Source organism: Muntiacus reevesi, chromosome 18, assembly GCF_963930625.1.
Source record: "Muntiacus reevesi chromosome 18, mMunRee1.1, whole genome shotgun sequence".
Classification (NCBI taxonomy): Eukaryota; Metazoa; Chordata; class Mammalia; order Artiodactyla; family Cervidae; genus Muntiacus; species Muntiacus reevesi.
The window spans coordinates 49,027,723-49,042,636 of NC_089266.1; the positions used below are offsets into that span (position 1 = coordinate 49,027,723).

At 34.7% G+C, this 14,914-nt stretch overlaps 1 protein-coding gene across 1 annotated transcript in view; it reads right to left on the bottom strand.

Moving 5' to 3' along the window:
* Positions 1-14,914, bottom strand: part of USP32 (ubiquitin specific peptidase 32) — a 191,785-nt gene that overhangs the window by 164,311 nt on the left and 12,560 nt on the right. The window lies entirely within an intron of this gene.

Here is a 14,914-nt window from a genome sequence, read left to right on the forward strand (position 1 = left end):
ATATTAACACTGTCAAACTAAGTTTCTGCTTTATATTTTCTCAATAGTTTACTCATACTTTATGATAAGAAGGTGCACACCAACTTGGTAATAACAAGTGCTTTAATGTGAAAATTTTTAATTAAAATTATAATAAATCTAACAGCTTCAAATTTTTATAGGAAGGATTCTTATACCATAGACACTTAACAATATTTTAGATATTGTCCCTTACCAGTTCTCTTCTCTCAGATTTTCTAATAGCAATAATTATCAACAAGCCCTGGAAGGAAAAGCCATTACTATTCTACCAAATACTCAAGAGTTACCGACAACAGCATTACCAACTTATGTTTTGAACAAAAATGAAAAGGAAGTTATTTCAACAAGTGAAAGTTAATTTTGTTCAAATGAAGAAAACATGTATTGCTTTCCAGCTTTCCTTGTCAACCAAGCTCTAATTAATCAGTTAATTTAGCTTCATAAATGATTTTGTTTCTTTAAAAATGATTGTGTTTTAAAGTTGAATTTGACTTTCAAGACAATTAATCTGTAACTAAAGAATTATCTTTTCTGTAATCATTCACTCAATATTTCCCCAAGGAATTCCTGTCCTAGTTATGTACAAAAATTGTATTACTTTTATCATAACTCTACACTCTCTACATAACTCTACTCATAGCAGTGGTTATTAAGTCGTCAGGAAACAAAGTAATTACTAGAAGGATTCATTCAGAGAGGGATTTTTTACAAATAAAATTTTATACATAAATTTATTAAAATATCCAAAGTAACGCCATGGAATAAATATATAAGAGGAAAAATTAGAACAGGGGTACCAAAAAGAGTTTGTCAAACTTCTGCCTTTTGAAGAAATTAGATCATATTTTTAATAGTAATAGTTTTATCTAAAACTGAAATGAATATTTCACTACATTTTTAGGAAAAAATAAATATAACTGAGATTTGGTAACAGCCTGCTATTGATTCTTGATTTTTATAATTCTAAAAATATTCTAATTTGAGTCTATTTTTGAAAATTGTGGTGCTGGTGTTTTTCTCCCAGAAACAGAAACATACTGCTATTATTAAAGTGGATAAGCATCTTAAACCCACATTTTAAAAGAAATCCATAGGCTTCCCTGGTGGCTCAGTGGTAAAGAATCTGTCTGCCAATGCAGGATGAAAATGAAAATGAAATGAAGTCGCTCAGTCGTGTCCAACTCTTTGCGACCCCATTGACTGTAGCCTACCAGATTCCTCCGTCCATGGGATTTTTCCAGGCAAGAATACCAGAGTGGGTATTCCTTCCCCAGGAGATCTTCCCAACCCAGGGATTGAACCCGCATTGTAGGCAGATGCTTTACCGTCTGAGCCACCAGGGAAGTCACGCCAATGCAGGATACATGGGTTCAATCCCAGATCCAGGAAGACCCCACATGCAGAGCAACTAAGCCCACACGTCACAATTATTGAGCCTGTGCTCTAGAGTCTGGGAGTAGCAACTATGGAAGCCTTTGCACCCTAGAACCGCTGTTCCAAAAACGAAGCCAGCGCAATGAGAACCATGAGCACTGCAACTAGAGAGCTGCCCTGCCCCTTACCTTGTCCAAACTAGAGAAATGATTGCACAGCAACCAAGACCCTACAGAGCCAAAATTTTTTTTTAAATTTTAAATAAAAATAAAAGAAACCCATATATCTCAGAGAACCATTAAGCTAACAGGCAATAAACAAATTAAAAGAAAATGCAAGGGTTGGCAGTAAGTAAAAATTTCATATAACCAAGTTCACCTTGTTTCATAAACACAATCTCATCCTTTCTGCAGCAAGAAAAATACAGTATTTAGAGATAATGAAGCATTTCACGCTGCACAACACTACTGGATAGAGTGCCACTTGCTGTTTATTTTAATGTAAAAATTTGTTAAACTTGACAGAATTATATAAACACTAAATTTCATTTTAATATGAAGTGGGGTTTTTACGTTTTTCTTTCTAGCAATCAAGGGAAACAGAGGTTCTATTAATAAGAAATCCTGAAATAAAGATCTAAAGGAGCTTTACTATTAGAAAAAAACCTTTTCACCAAAAGGCCCTGGTTCAAAAGAAACAAGGCTACCAGTTATATGGCCATTATAAGTAGGGGGGATAAAGGCTCTCAGGAAAAGATATTTTAAACTAAGGTCCCAGCTAAAGAAACAAAAATAAAACAAAACAAACTATTAAAACCAAGAATTGAATCTGGTCATCTAAAAATAAACATAAAACAAGCCTAGGAGTTTCTTTTCTCTATTGTACACAATAAGCACTTCATAATTGTCAGCAATTTCCTGATAACCATACATGGCTTTATAAACAACCTCAAGATGGCAACATTCTGAAGTTATTACACAAAACCAAAAGTGTACAAACACTTCCCAAACAACCAAAGCAGAACAAAATAATTTAAAATAAGGAAGTCTAGATTACATATGATGCAATTCAAGTTTCTCTGAGAAAATACACAAGTTTCTGTGGCAAGACTACATGGAGAAATAATCAGAACAAAATTTATGAGGCAAAATAGGAGTTACTACACATATTCAAATTCTCTTTAAAGACTTTTTAGAAAATGGAAATGTTTCCCTGGCTCATACTGGATTAGTTGCTTAGCAGTTAAAAAAATAAAAACACATAAATTCAGATACTAACTTTGACTACACTCTAAAATAAATTTCAGGTAAATTTTTTTAAGGCTCCATACTAAAAATATAAAGTCATAAATTCAAATTGATAATTTTTTTGACATCTGTTAAGAGTAAAAATGTGAAACTTCCAAAGTGTACAAAATACAGTTCACAGGTTTGACTATATACAAATTTTAAACTTATGCATATTAAAAAATAGCAAAAAGAAATCAATAAAATGGTAAACCAACTGGAGAAAATATAGCAATCTGTCAGACAATTTACATTTAAAACATTTATTATAAAGAGGCTCTACAAGGTGATATTTTTTAAACTTAAAATGTTGGTAAGAAAAATGGCAAAAAGACAATGAGTAAATACAGCTACCAAAAATGACAGGAAAGCTTCTAGTTTGACAACTAAATCAAAAAATACAAAATAAAATAAGTTGCCATTTTAGACTATTCAATTAGCAAATAATTTTTTTGGCAAATTATATTACCAAAAAAATCAACACTCATACCACTTTCAGAAAATGATATCAAAACAAGGTCCTATTATATATACAGCACATGAAACAATATTCAATATCCTATAACAAACATAATGAAAAAGAATATATACATGTATTGATATAATTGAATCACTTTTCTATACAGCAGAAATTAACACAACTTTGTAAATCAACTATACTCCAATAAAATTAATTTTTAAAAAAGGAAATGATTCAGACAAAGATGTTATTTCTTGAATTCTATCCTAAGGAAATAAACCTAAATTTGGGAGAATCTTCAATGAATGAAGACGTTCATTTCAGCATAATGTAATAAATGAAAAACTGGAATAAATTTAAATATCTAGTACTAAGGCAAAAGTAAATTATAGGCAATTCAGGCAATGCAAATATAAGGCAACCAAGAATAATTACAAATATGAAAATGTAACAATTTGAAAAACTAACATACAACACACTATGTGACAAAAAACAGAGTTTGAATAAAAGAATATTAGATTGAAATATTTAATTTCACTCAGTAAGAATCCACTAAAACTCAATAAAGGGACTGTTTTCTTCTTTAAATGCATAACCACCACCCCCCCCAAAAAAAAGAAATCAGCATAGGAGATAAAGCTAAGAAAATTTTGGAAGTTATAAAGGATGGGCACATATTAAATACAGAACTTAGTAGATGTAATAAAGCTGAATCCCTAAGCTGACAACAGGAGGTGAGCTTTTTATATGACTGAATCCTATAAGGGCTCAGAATGAGTGGGACCAGGGTACCTCTAGAAGGTGTAGAAGGATGAGAATAAAGAAGGCAGCTGTGCTATTGGCTCAAAGCTATTTAAGAAACTGTGATACTCCAGAGATCTCTAACTTCATTTCACACAGACTGGCCACTAAGCCTCCCCAGCCATTGCAAAAGACTAAAAGTTGATTGTCTAGAAGATACGAAACATTTCTCTGGACATCAGACATAAATGAGGTTAGACAAGCCATTCTAAAAACAAGGGTATTAACTGAATACATGAATGGAACGGAGAGACATCTCTCCTCTTCCTCCTCTGAGCTTCCAGAACCTAAAAGTCACAAATTTACCCTCCAGACAAAAGACTGGAGGGGACTTTTCTCTGAGAAAAGACCTAAATATACTGAGTTGGAGGTGGGAGGGTTTCACAATAAAAATGCTCAGCAACAAGCCTAATACAGAACTTCTAATCAGCATTATGAGCAGAGAAACAAGATGATTAGGCATCTGCAAAATGCCTCTAATATGAAAGCAAAAAAAAAATAGGAAAAAAATTAAGGAAAGTCTATAGAGTGAGGGGAAAAAACTTGTTAATAAAAACATACTATTAATATCCTCAAAGATAAAATATAAAAAAGATGAAGAAAAAAAGCAACACTATTAAACAAAATTCACAGAACAAAAAAGGGCTCTTAAGGACATACAAATAGCCAACACACACAAGTAAAAGTATTTAACATTATTAGTCTTTAAGGAAATGCAAATTAAAATCACACTGAGATACCACTTCCCACTAATCTGAGTGTTTAAAATTAAAAAGTCTCACAATACCAAGCACTGATAAGGAAGCAGAGCAACTGAAACTGGTCAAAGTGAAAAAATTATACAATCACTTTGAAAAACTATTTGATGGCTTCTAATAAAGGTAAACATAATACCGATACTATGCCCCAACCATTCCACTCCACTCCTAGGTATATATGAAAGGATATGTTCAGAAAGACTTGTACAAAAAAGTTTATAGCAGTTTTATTCATAATAGCCAAAACGAGGAAACCCAAATGTCCTACTGAAGAAAACTAAATTCACACAGGAGAATACTTCTCAGCAACAACATGAATATCACATCTCTCAGACATTTTTTGAGCAAAAAAAGCCAGATGCAAAAGGATACATACTATATGATTCCACTTATATTAAGTGTAAAAATGAACAAAACTAATATATGGTGACAGAAGTCAGAAAAGTTGAAGCTTCTGGTGGGTAGGGGAGAAGGAAATGGCAACCCACTCCAGTATTCCTGCCTGGAGAAACCCACGGACAGAGGAGCCTGGTGGGCTGCTGTCCATGGGGTTGCTCAGAGTCGGACACGACTGAAGTGACTTAGCAGCAGCAGCGGGTGGGTGGGAATAATTGCATGGTGGGAAAAAAGCATAAAGGGTCTTTCTGGGGTGATGGAAATATTCTATATCTTGAATTGGGTAATAACATAATTATAAAACATTTGTCAGAATTCACTGAACTAAACATTTAAGATTTATTTTGAAAGCAGTGTAGGTTACATGAATGCATGTTTTTTAAACTCATTGAAGTGTACATTTAAGATCTGTGCATTTCACCACACGTAAATTTACCACATGAAAATTTTTCAATAAAAAATTGAGCTCTTAAAAATTTTTTAAAAATGAGAGCAGAAAAGCAAAGATCAACTGAAAAGCTGTAAGGTGAATTTAAAGAAATCTCCCTCAAAGTGGTAAAAGACAAAGATGGAAAAAGCTAAGAAAAGTAGAGGATTAGTCCAGGAGGTTCAATATCCAAATAAGAGCTGCAAAAAGAACGAAAATCTAAGAGAGGAAATCACCTATGAGATAATTCTTTTTCATTTCCTGTTCAGATTAAAGGATTCCATTTTTAGTGGTAAATAGGTGAAAACAGAGCCACACTAAAGGACATCACTGTGAAATTTCAGAACATTTTAGATAAAAATCCTGTAACCGTCCAGAAACAGAAACAAAGACAACGGTTCAAGAATTAGAATGGCACTGGATATCTCAACAGCAAATGGGAAGTCAGGGTAAAAATGAAGCAACACTTTTTCAAAATTCTGAAGAAAACTGATTTCTAACTTAGAATTCTAACTCAGACAAACTTTCAGTTAAGTATGAGGACAGAATTAAGATGTTTTCAGATTTACATATATCCACAGCTGCTGAATGAAATAAAAAGTATGAAGTAGAGGAGTCCATACAGCTTAAATGATGTGGTCACAGTAACAGTTAGGAATTCGTGGAGTACAGCGGTTTTTTTGTTTTGTTTTTATCAATATGCTATTTGTAATGCCAGCTATGAAAATAAAAAGACTTACACTGTTAAAAAGCATATATTTTCAGACTTAAAAATTTTAATAATTTACCTTAGATAAACTCATGCTCAAAAAGTTCCTCAAGGAAATCAAAACAAGGAAAAATCTAGAAAGCAGAAGATATGGGATAGAAGTGTTAGGTAGTTAGAATAGGGGAAAGAAGTCCAAAACGGCGGTGGCTAAAAGACAGGTAGGGAAAAGCCCGCAAAAATAGAAGAGAGGAAAGTCTAAGGAAGGTCCGAGGACCATGAGGACTTCAGGTAGACCAGCGCTCCAGCCTAAGCCCAATTTGCATAGGACAGGCCCGGGCGAAGAAAAAAACATATAAAAAGAGGAGCCAAAGGGCTCTCTCTCGCTCGCTGGCTCGCTCTCTCTCTCTCTCTCCCCCCAAAGCGTGCGTACGCTCATTCTCTTTCTCTCTCTCTCTCTCTCTCTCTCTCTCTCTCTCTCTCTCTCTCTCTCCCCTGCACGATGGGGTGCTCTTCTCTTCTAGTCTTTGGATCCACGTGCCCTCACGCCTCGAAGATGGATTTTCCTGCTATCTTTTAAATAAAGGAGAGCTGTAACACTGATGTCTCTAAGAGCTATAACATGTTCGAGACCTGAGAGCTATAACACGGTCTGTCCAAAACCCAAGAGCTGTGACCCGCCGAGAGGGGGCTTTAATGTCCATCACTCCAAATCTTTGTTGTGACGAGACAAAGAACCGAGCAGCATACACTCGCCTGACAAAGTAGCAAAGATCTAGTACAGGAGAAGCCCCAGGATAAGGGTAGAAGGAATTCCCAGGATCCTAACTATGGACTAGTTTAAAGAGTAAAGTCTAGTTTGAGCTGAGTTCCAAGGCTACAGGAAAACATTAGAAGAAACTGATAACATCTGATAATCTTGAGAGGTGAGTATAGGGTTGAATTAGTGATTCTTACTTAGGAACACTAAACAAATGCAAATAAAACCACCCTTATTAGCACTAAGAAAAAAAAATTGCGATAGAAAAATCATAGCTCACTACATAACATTGACTGTGAATGATATGTACATGGTCCTAAGGTAAACACTGAATATATATATAATCAAAATTACCATATTACTGTAGTGGTAGGATGAAATAATAGGGAGAGGTGAATGGGGAAGCAGTTCAGGGTGAAGGAGGGGAAGAAAGATAAATTCACATGCTAAGAAGTCAGGAAGTCAACAGATAATGCCTAGAATATAGCCTCTTGTAAGAAGGAGAAAATATGAAGATAAGGCAACTGCTTATTATTCAACAAATCTTAAATTATTTACCCCTTTGAGCTATATGCATGTATGGCACCAATAAAAATAGACATCTCAGAAAACACTAGAAGATATAAAACTGCATGTGTTACATGCAAAATAATATAAAACATTTATCGGAAAAAAAAAGTAAAAGCAAATGACTGGCTATGTCCAGTGACAGGATCATCAGTGAAATTCTCTCCCTTTTCCAGTTTTTCAGTAATGCTATTGTGTTGCTTCTTAATTTTCAAACACATTTGACAAAAGTGCTATTGGGTGTTAGAGGACATCCTGTTTGCCTTTGTTTACAATGCTCCCTCCTTCTCAATAGATACTACCCTACTTCTTACAATGCCACCTGGTCACCTCAGCATCTTTCAGTCCTCTTCCTTTCACCCCCAAACTCTCCTTCATGACCGTGCTTTATCTTACATGAATTCTAAGGCCCTGAAGGTTATATCATGTCTTATCTTGGTACAACTAGCACTCACAACAGAGCCTAGAACAGTACACAGGCATTTAATAAAAAAAGTTAATCATCCAATTATTCATTTCAATAAGAAATCTAAGTGCTTTTGTCAAATCTAACAAACTATAAAGGTTTTAAAAGGAGGGAAAGGCAAAAGGAACTTACAAATTACACACAGAAGAGATCTGTGAAAGAAATGTAATTTCTTACTATTCAACTTTATTTTTTCTACTTGAACACTTTAAAAATAATTTACCTTTAACTTTTCTATATAACTCAGATTAATAAAGTAGTATTCAAATGTTTAACAGGAACTTATCTAGATTACTTTAATGATAAACTCAAAACATCTTTTTTATAAGCAAATGAGAGAGGCAGCTATCAAATCATTCTCCTAACTGTGATTTTGAAGAAAATATACATTTTTTAGAAAAATTTCTTCTATTGGAAAAAACTGAATATTTTTCAATAAGTCCTAAAGCTCTTAACCTGATATTCTGTCAACAGAAACACTTTTAATTGTGATACCAGCAAATAGCCTCTATTTTTCTGCAGCACAAAAAACTTTGAAAAGTTGTTAAATGGTAAAGGGAATAAATTAATAAAAGCTGTTGAAAGCTCCATAAAACACAACTCCATGTTCATAATGGCTAGAAAGCACACTAAACATATTTATACATTAACCTGAAAATTTAATCTTAAAAAAAAGTCACAGAAAATTTACAATGGGGGGCTTCCCTGGTGGTCTAGTGGCTGAGAATCCACCTTCCAATTCAGGGGATGCAAGTTTGATCTCTGGTTGGGCAACTAAGGTCCCACCTGCACTGGGGCAGCTGAGCCCACGAGCCCCAACAAGGGAGCCGAGGTGCTGCAACCTACAGAGCACTTGTGCTCTGGCGCCCACACCCCACAACTGGACAGAAGCCTGCACATGACAATGAAGATCCCACGTGCCTTAACTAAGACCCAACACAGCCAAAAACAAATAAATATTTAAAATTTCAAAGGGACTTTAATTTCACTGGAATATCAAAAGACATGGAACTCCTTATTACAGCTAGATATGAAAGAAACACACATCATTCATGAAGTGGCATAAAACGTGATACTGCCTCTTTTTTGGTAATGAGAAAATACAACTTAAGCTTTTTTGAAAAACACACATACAAGGAGACAAGAAAAACACCATCAACTTCAAACACAGTGATAATCTGTTAATATTTTGCAATATATTCTTCAAATTTGTTTTCCTTTACATGTATACCATTTTTACAAAAATGAGATCACACATTATACTGTTTTCCTCACTGAACCATATTTTGAACAGCATTCCATGTTATTAAATATTCTTCTACAGTATCAGTTTTAATGAGCATATGATATTCATTGTGTGAATATAATTCACTTTACTAATCTACTTGGACACAAACTGTTCATAATTATTTTAAATATAAACAATATAAAACAAATAATCATTACTAAATTTTGGGGGTGAAATAACATTATCTTTGTTACTCAATTTCACAAGGTAGGTAAGAAACAAAAAGCATCTAAAAATCTACCCACAGAATGTAAGCACATCATACATTGTCTATGTTAAAAGCAGTAAGCTCGTAGAATTTTTAAGTGTAAGAAAAAACTGAGGTTATATAGGTAAGCCTCATGTCCTTTGGCTTCCCTAGTGGCTCAGTAGGTAAAGAATCTACCTACAATGCACGACACCCGGGTTTGATCCCTGGTCAGGAAAATCAGCTGGAGAAGGAAGTGATAACACACTTCATTATTTTTGTAGGGAGAATCCCAATGATAGAGGAGCCTGGCAGGCTACAGTCCATGGGGTCTCAAAAGAGTCAGACATAACTGAGTGCCTGAGCACACATGTCCTTTTTATTCTACAAACCACACACACATTTATTTCCTTCTTGAGAAATCAAATCCTCATCAAAGCATTTATTTTACGAACTGTAGAGAAACTAGTTATTCTTCCTAATACAAAGGCATTCCTTGCTTTGTATGGTTACCACATGCATGAATTTCAGTTACTACAGTTGAGCTGAATAACCCAAGTCCCCCCAAAACATAGCTTAAATTTCAGTTATCACATTATATTAACTGTAAATAACTGCGTAAAGTCCAAACTTCACTGCTATCTCTTCAGTGCACAAATCTCTATGCAAACAGGCACATCATGATCAGTGATAAATCATGTCACTTCTCTAAAAGTCTGTCTATAATTGGTCACTTAGCATCTGTTATGTAGTTCTCACGTGGAGAGCAAAGGTACTTGCATAATAAATCCATATTTTATGGAAAAGGATAACCAAGAGGAAACTCATAAACAAAGATAAAAAATGTAGTAAATAAATGAAGAAATAATGCTAAATTCAAAATGAACATAAATGGAGATTTAGAAGTAACAGCTGACCATAGAAATATTGATATTACTAATTTTTAAGAGAAACTAGATATGCATTTAGAGGAACTTGGTGAAAGGTAAATAAGGACAGTGGTTGTGTTGAAAATGATGATGTCCTACAGGAAGCAACACAGGTGCAAAAAAAAAACCACCTTTAAGGAAACCTCAGAGTTACCTTCACAACACTGGAAGCACAAAAGAAAAAGTACTGGAAGTTAATCCATATTTAAAAAGGAATATGACAATTCACAAAGAAAAGAGGTCCACTCCATATTTTAAGTTATACAAGAAGGAAGCCTGAAACTACTCTTGATAAGTTGTTTTATTACAAAAAAAAAAACACTAATTCCGATAATTTAAGTTATAGTGTACTACATGAACAGTATTATTGAGCATTTAAAGAAATACCTATAACGCACCATAAATTATATAGCATAATGCTGGAATTTGCATTCTAGGATCAAACACATATATACACAAACCTGTAAAGTGTATAAATAACATATACTAAATTATCTCTGGTTAAAACTGTTTTTCCTTTTCCTATTTTAAATGTAGTAGAGCTGAGTATACTCTATGGATAAGGCCAGAGTTATGATTACCCTTATCCCATCAACACCAGTAGAAGCAATCTGACAGAAAGCTGTAGAAATAAGTCTAACATGACAATCAGAATTGAGATGTGAATTCTAAGCACAAAATGTCAGCAGGAGGAAGGTGAAAAAAGTAAATACTAATTTTGACATGTCTTTTTTTATTTTTCCAACAAATTTCTAATTTCTACATTAATTTGGAAATAAAGGATAACCCATATCTCCCAATATGTGTAATCAAAAAACAGTAGGTCAGAATATGCACTGCATTTTTCCTATCAATTTTTTTGCCAATTATATTCTGATTTTTTCAACTTTTTTAAAATGAAGAAAATTTAACTTCTTCCTTGGAGTATTCTATTCTACTGTAATTGCACTAAATTGCAACATTAAAGTATTAATAATTGATTAAAGTCAGCTATTCAGTCAAAACCTGGGGAAAAAATATTCAGACTAACATAGAATATCAGCCTTAAGTCTTTTAGAAAAGAAGTTTTTTTCAATATATTAAGTTTTAAAAAGCCACTGCCAAGAGAGAAAATCTTCTGGAAGTAAGAATCATTATATGAATGGCTGACAACCTCTAATAAAATCACACTAAGAACACTGCTATAGTACAATTTTGATATGGCAAAGAACTACATCTGTGAGGTTACATAGGTAAAAATAAACCTCTTACAGAAAGTATTTTATCACCCAGTATTACTCACCTATTAATCTCTATATGCCCATTAAGATATAACTTTTGAGAATCTATTTCCGGGTAGAAAGTTTAAAAAAAAAAAAAAAAAAAAAAAGGCAAAACTTTCTTTAAAAGTGTGCCTACAAAAACATAAGATTTTAAGACATATAAACGCTATTTGCATCACTAAGTACCATCTTAACAATAAAATGGTCTCTACTCTGGCAGCATATATAACACATAGGCTTTAGGCCTCCTTAGAATTGATAAAGACACAAGGCACATCTCATTCCTTGTGAGGCTACCAATTATCATTTGTGCACATGTTTGCCAACAAAGGATCTAATCAAAGCTATTGTTTTTCCAGTAGTCGTGTGAGACTACTTTCATGGATGTGGACTATAAAGAAAGCTGAGTGCCAAAGAATTAATGCTTTTGAACTATGGTGTTGGAGAAGACTCTTGAGAGTCCCTTGGACTGCAAGGAGATCAAATCAGTCATTCCTAAAGGAAATCAACACTTTGGCCACTTGATGAGAACTGACCCTGATGCTGGGAAAGACTGAAGGCAGGAGGAGAAGGGGACGACAGAGGATGAGATGGTTGGATGGCATTACCAACTCAAAGGACGTGAGTCTGCAGAAGCTTCAGGAGTTGGTGATGGACAGGGAAGCCTGGTGTGCTACAGTCCACGCGGTTGCAAAGAGTCAGGCACGACTGAGCGACTGAACTGACTTGCAATGATAGAGGTTTATCTTTACAATGTTCCTCAATGAATATCCCAATTTTCCAGCCTGGCTAAATTTAATCATAAAGTTGGCTCTCCAGAACTTTCATTTCAGACAGCACTGCCTTTATGAATATTGTTTGCTTTTAATTTACCCACAGCCTGTGCATATTACTTATGTCCAAAGGATTCTGTTATTTGGGGAGGTCTTTTGGATATAGGAAGTAGGCTTCTTTCTCCTCTGGCTTTCTACAGCTGTGGGTTGAGTTTTTTGTGGATTTAGTTTTATCTTCTACACACTCTATAACACTATAACACTTAAAAACAAAACTAAATACCTGACATCATCAAAATTTTGACCACCAAAGACACTTTGTTTTTCAAGAGCATGAAAAACATCCCCCACAAAGGGAGAAAATATTTGCAAATCATATATCCAACATGGGATTAATATCTAGAATATATAAAGAACTTGTACAACAACAACAAAGCAAACAACTCATTTCAAAAATAAGCAAAGAAAATACACAAATAACAGAGCACAGAAAAAGATGATCAACCATCACTGGCCATTAAGGAAATACAAATCAAAACTGCTATCCACTAGGGTGGCTAAAGAAAGGCAAATAGGGACTTCCCTGGAGAATCCGCCCTGCGATGCAGCAGATGCGGGTCGGATCTCTGGCTGGGGAACAAAGTTCCATGTGCCACAACTAACAGAGTCGCAGGCCACAATGAAGATCCCATCTGCTGCAACTAAGACCCCACACAGTCAAATAAAAAATAAACATCAAAAATAAAGAAGAAAAAAGAAAGACAAATAACAAGTGTAGACAAGGTTATGGAAACACTGCAATCTCGAATACACTCCTGGTGGGAGTGTAAAACAGTGCAGTCACTTTGGAAAGCAATCTGGCAGTTCATCAAACTGTTTAACATTGAGTGGACAGCGCTACAGCCATGAAATTAAAAGACGCTTGCTCCTTGGAAGGAAAGCTATGAAAAACCTAGACAGCATATTAAAAAGCAGAGATATCACTTTGCAAACAAAGTCCGTATAGTCAAAGCTATGGTTTTTTCAGTAGTCATGTAGAGACGTGAGAGTTGGATGAGTTAAAGAAGGATGAGCACCAAAAAACATGCTTTCGAATTGCGGTGCTGGAGAAAACTCTTGAGAATCCACTGGACAGCAAGGATATCAAACCCGTCAACCCTAAAGGAAATCAACCCTGACTACTGGAAGGATTAATGCTGAAGCTGAAGCTCCAATACTTTGGCCACCTGATGCAAAGAGCTGACTCAACTGGAAAAGACCTTGATGCAACGAAAGACAGAGGGCAGGAGAAGAGGGTGGCAGAAGATGAAATGACTAAATAGCATCACTGACTCAATGGATATGAATCTAAGCAAACTCCAGGAGACAGTGAAGGACAGGGGAGCCTGGCGTGCTGCAGTCCATGGGGTCACAAAGAGATGGACACGACTTAGCGACTGGACAAAACTCCAAGGTATATATCAAAAGAACTGAAACAGGGTCTTGGAGAGATATTTATATACCAATGTTCCTAAAAGGATTATTCACAATAACCAAAAGGTAAAAACAATTCAAATGTCCAGATGAATGGATAAACAAAATGTAGTATATATGTATTATCCAGCCATAAAAAGGAATGAAATCTGCTACATGTTACAACATGGATTAACCTTGAAAACATTATGCTAAGTGAAATGAGACATGAAAGGATAAATATTGCAAGATTCCACCTGAGGTACATAGAAGAGACACATTCAGAGTAGAAGCAGAATAAAGGTTACCAGGGGCTTGGGGGGTGGGAGACGTGAGGGGTTACTATTTAACAATTATAGAGTTTCTGTCTGGGACAATGAACACGTTCTTGAAATAGATACTGGTGATGGTTGCACAATATCATGAAATGCACTTAATGGCAGTGAAGTATGCACTTTTAAATGGTTCAAAGAGTAAAGTTCATATTATAGACAATTTACTATAGTAGTTTACTATAGTAATAATAAATTACTGAAGTCAGAAAAAAAAATGACACACACCTGAGTTTGTGAAGATGAGACAAAGATTCACATGAAACATTTCAGAAGTTCCTTACAAGGTTAAGACATAGTTGAAAATACTAGTCATAAAGCTATATATATTTCTATTACAATCAGCAATCATAATTGAGTACAATTTTGCTTTCTCTCATATATATGAGAAAAGTATATTTATTTTATTTGTTAATATTAGGAATACACACACACAAAGCTTAGAAAGGGTTTTACAGACGTGCAACCATCAAATCAGTTTTCTTTTTTAACTATCAGGAAATAATCGTGAAGGACTTAATAAATGTGAAAACTTTGAAAGGCTGAAAAATCCACTTGCAGTGTTTTCACTTGCATAGGGAAATGCATAAATATCTATCATTCCAGGTATAGGGACTCAAGATACTAAGATAAACAGACAAGTCTATCCTTTCAGCTTAGCTTACCCCG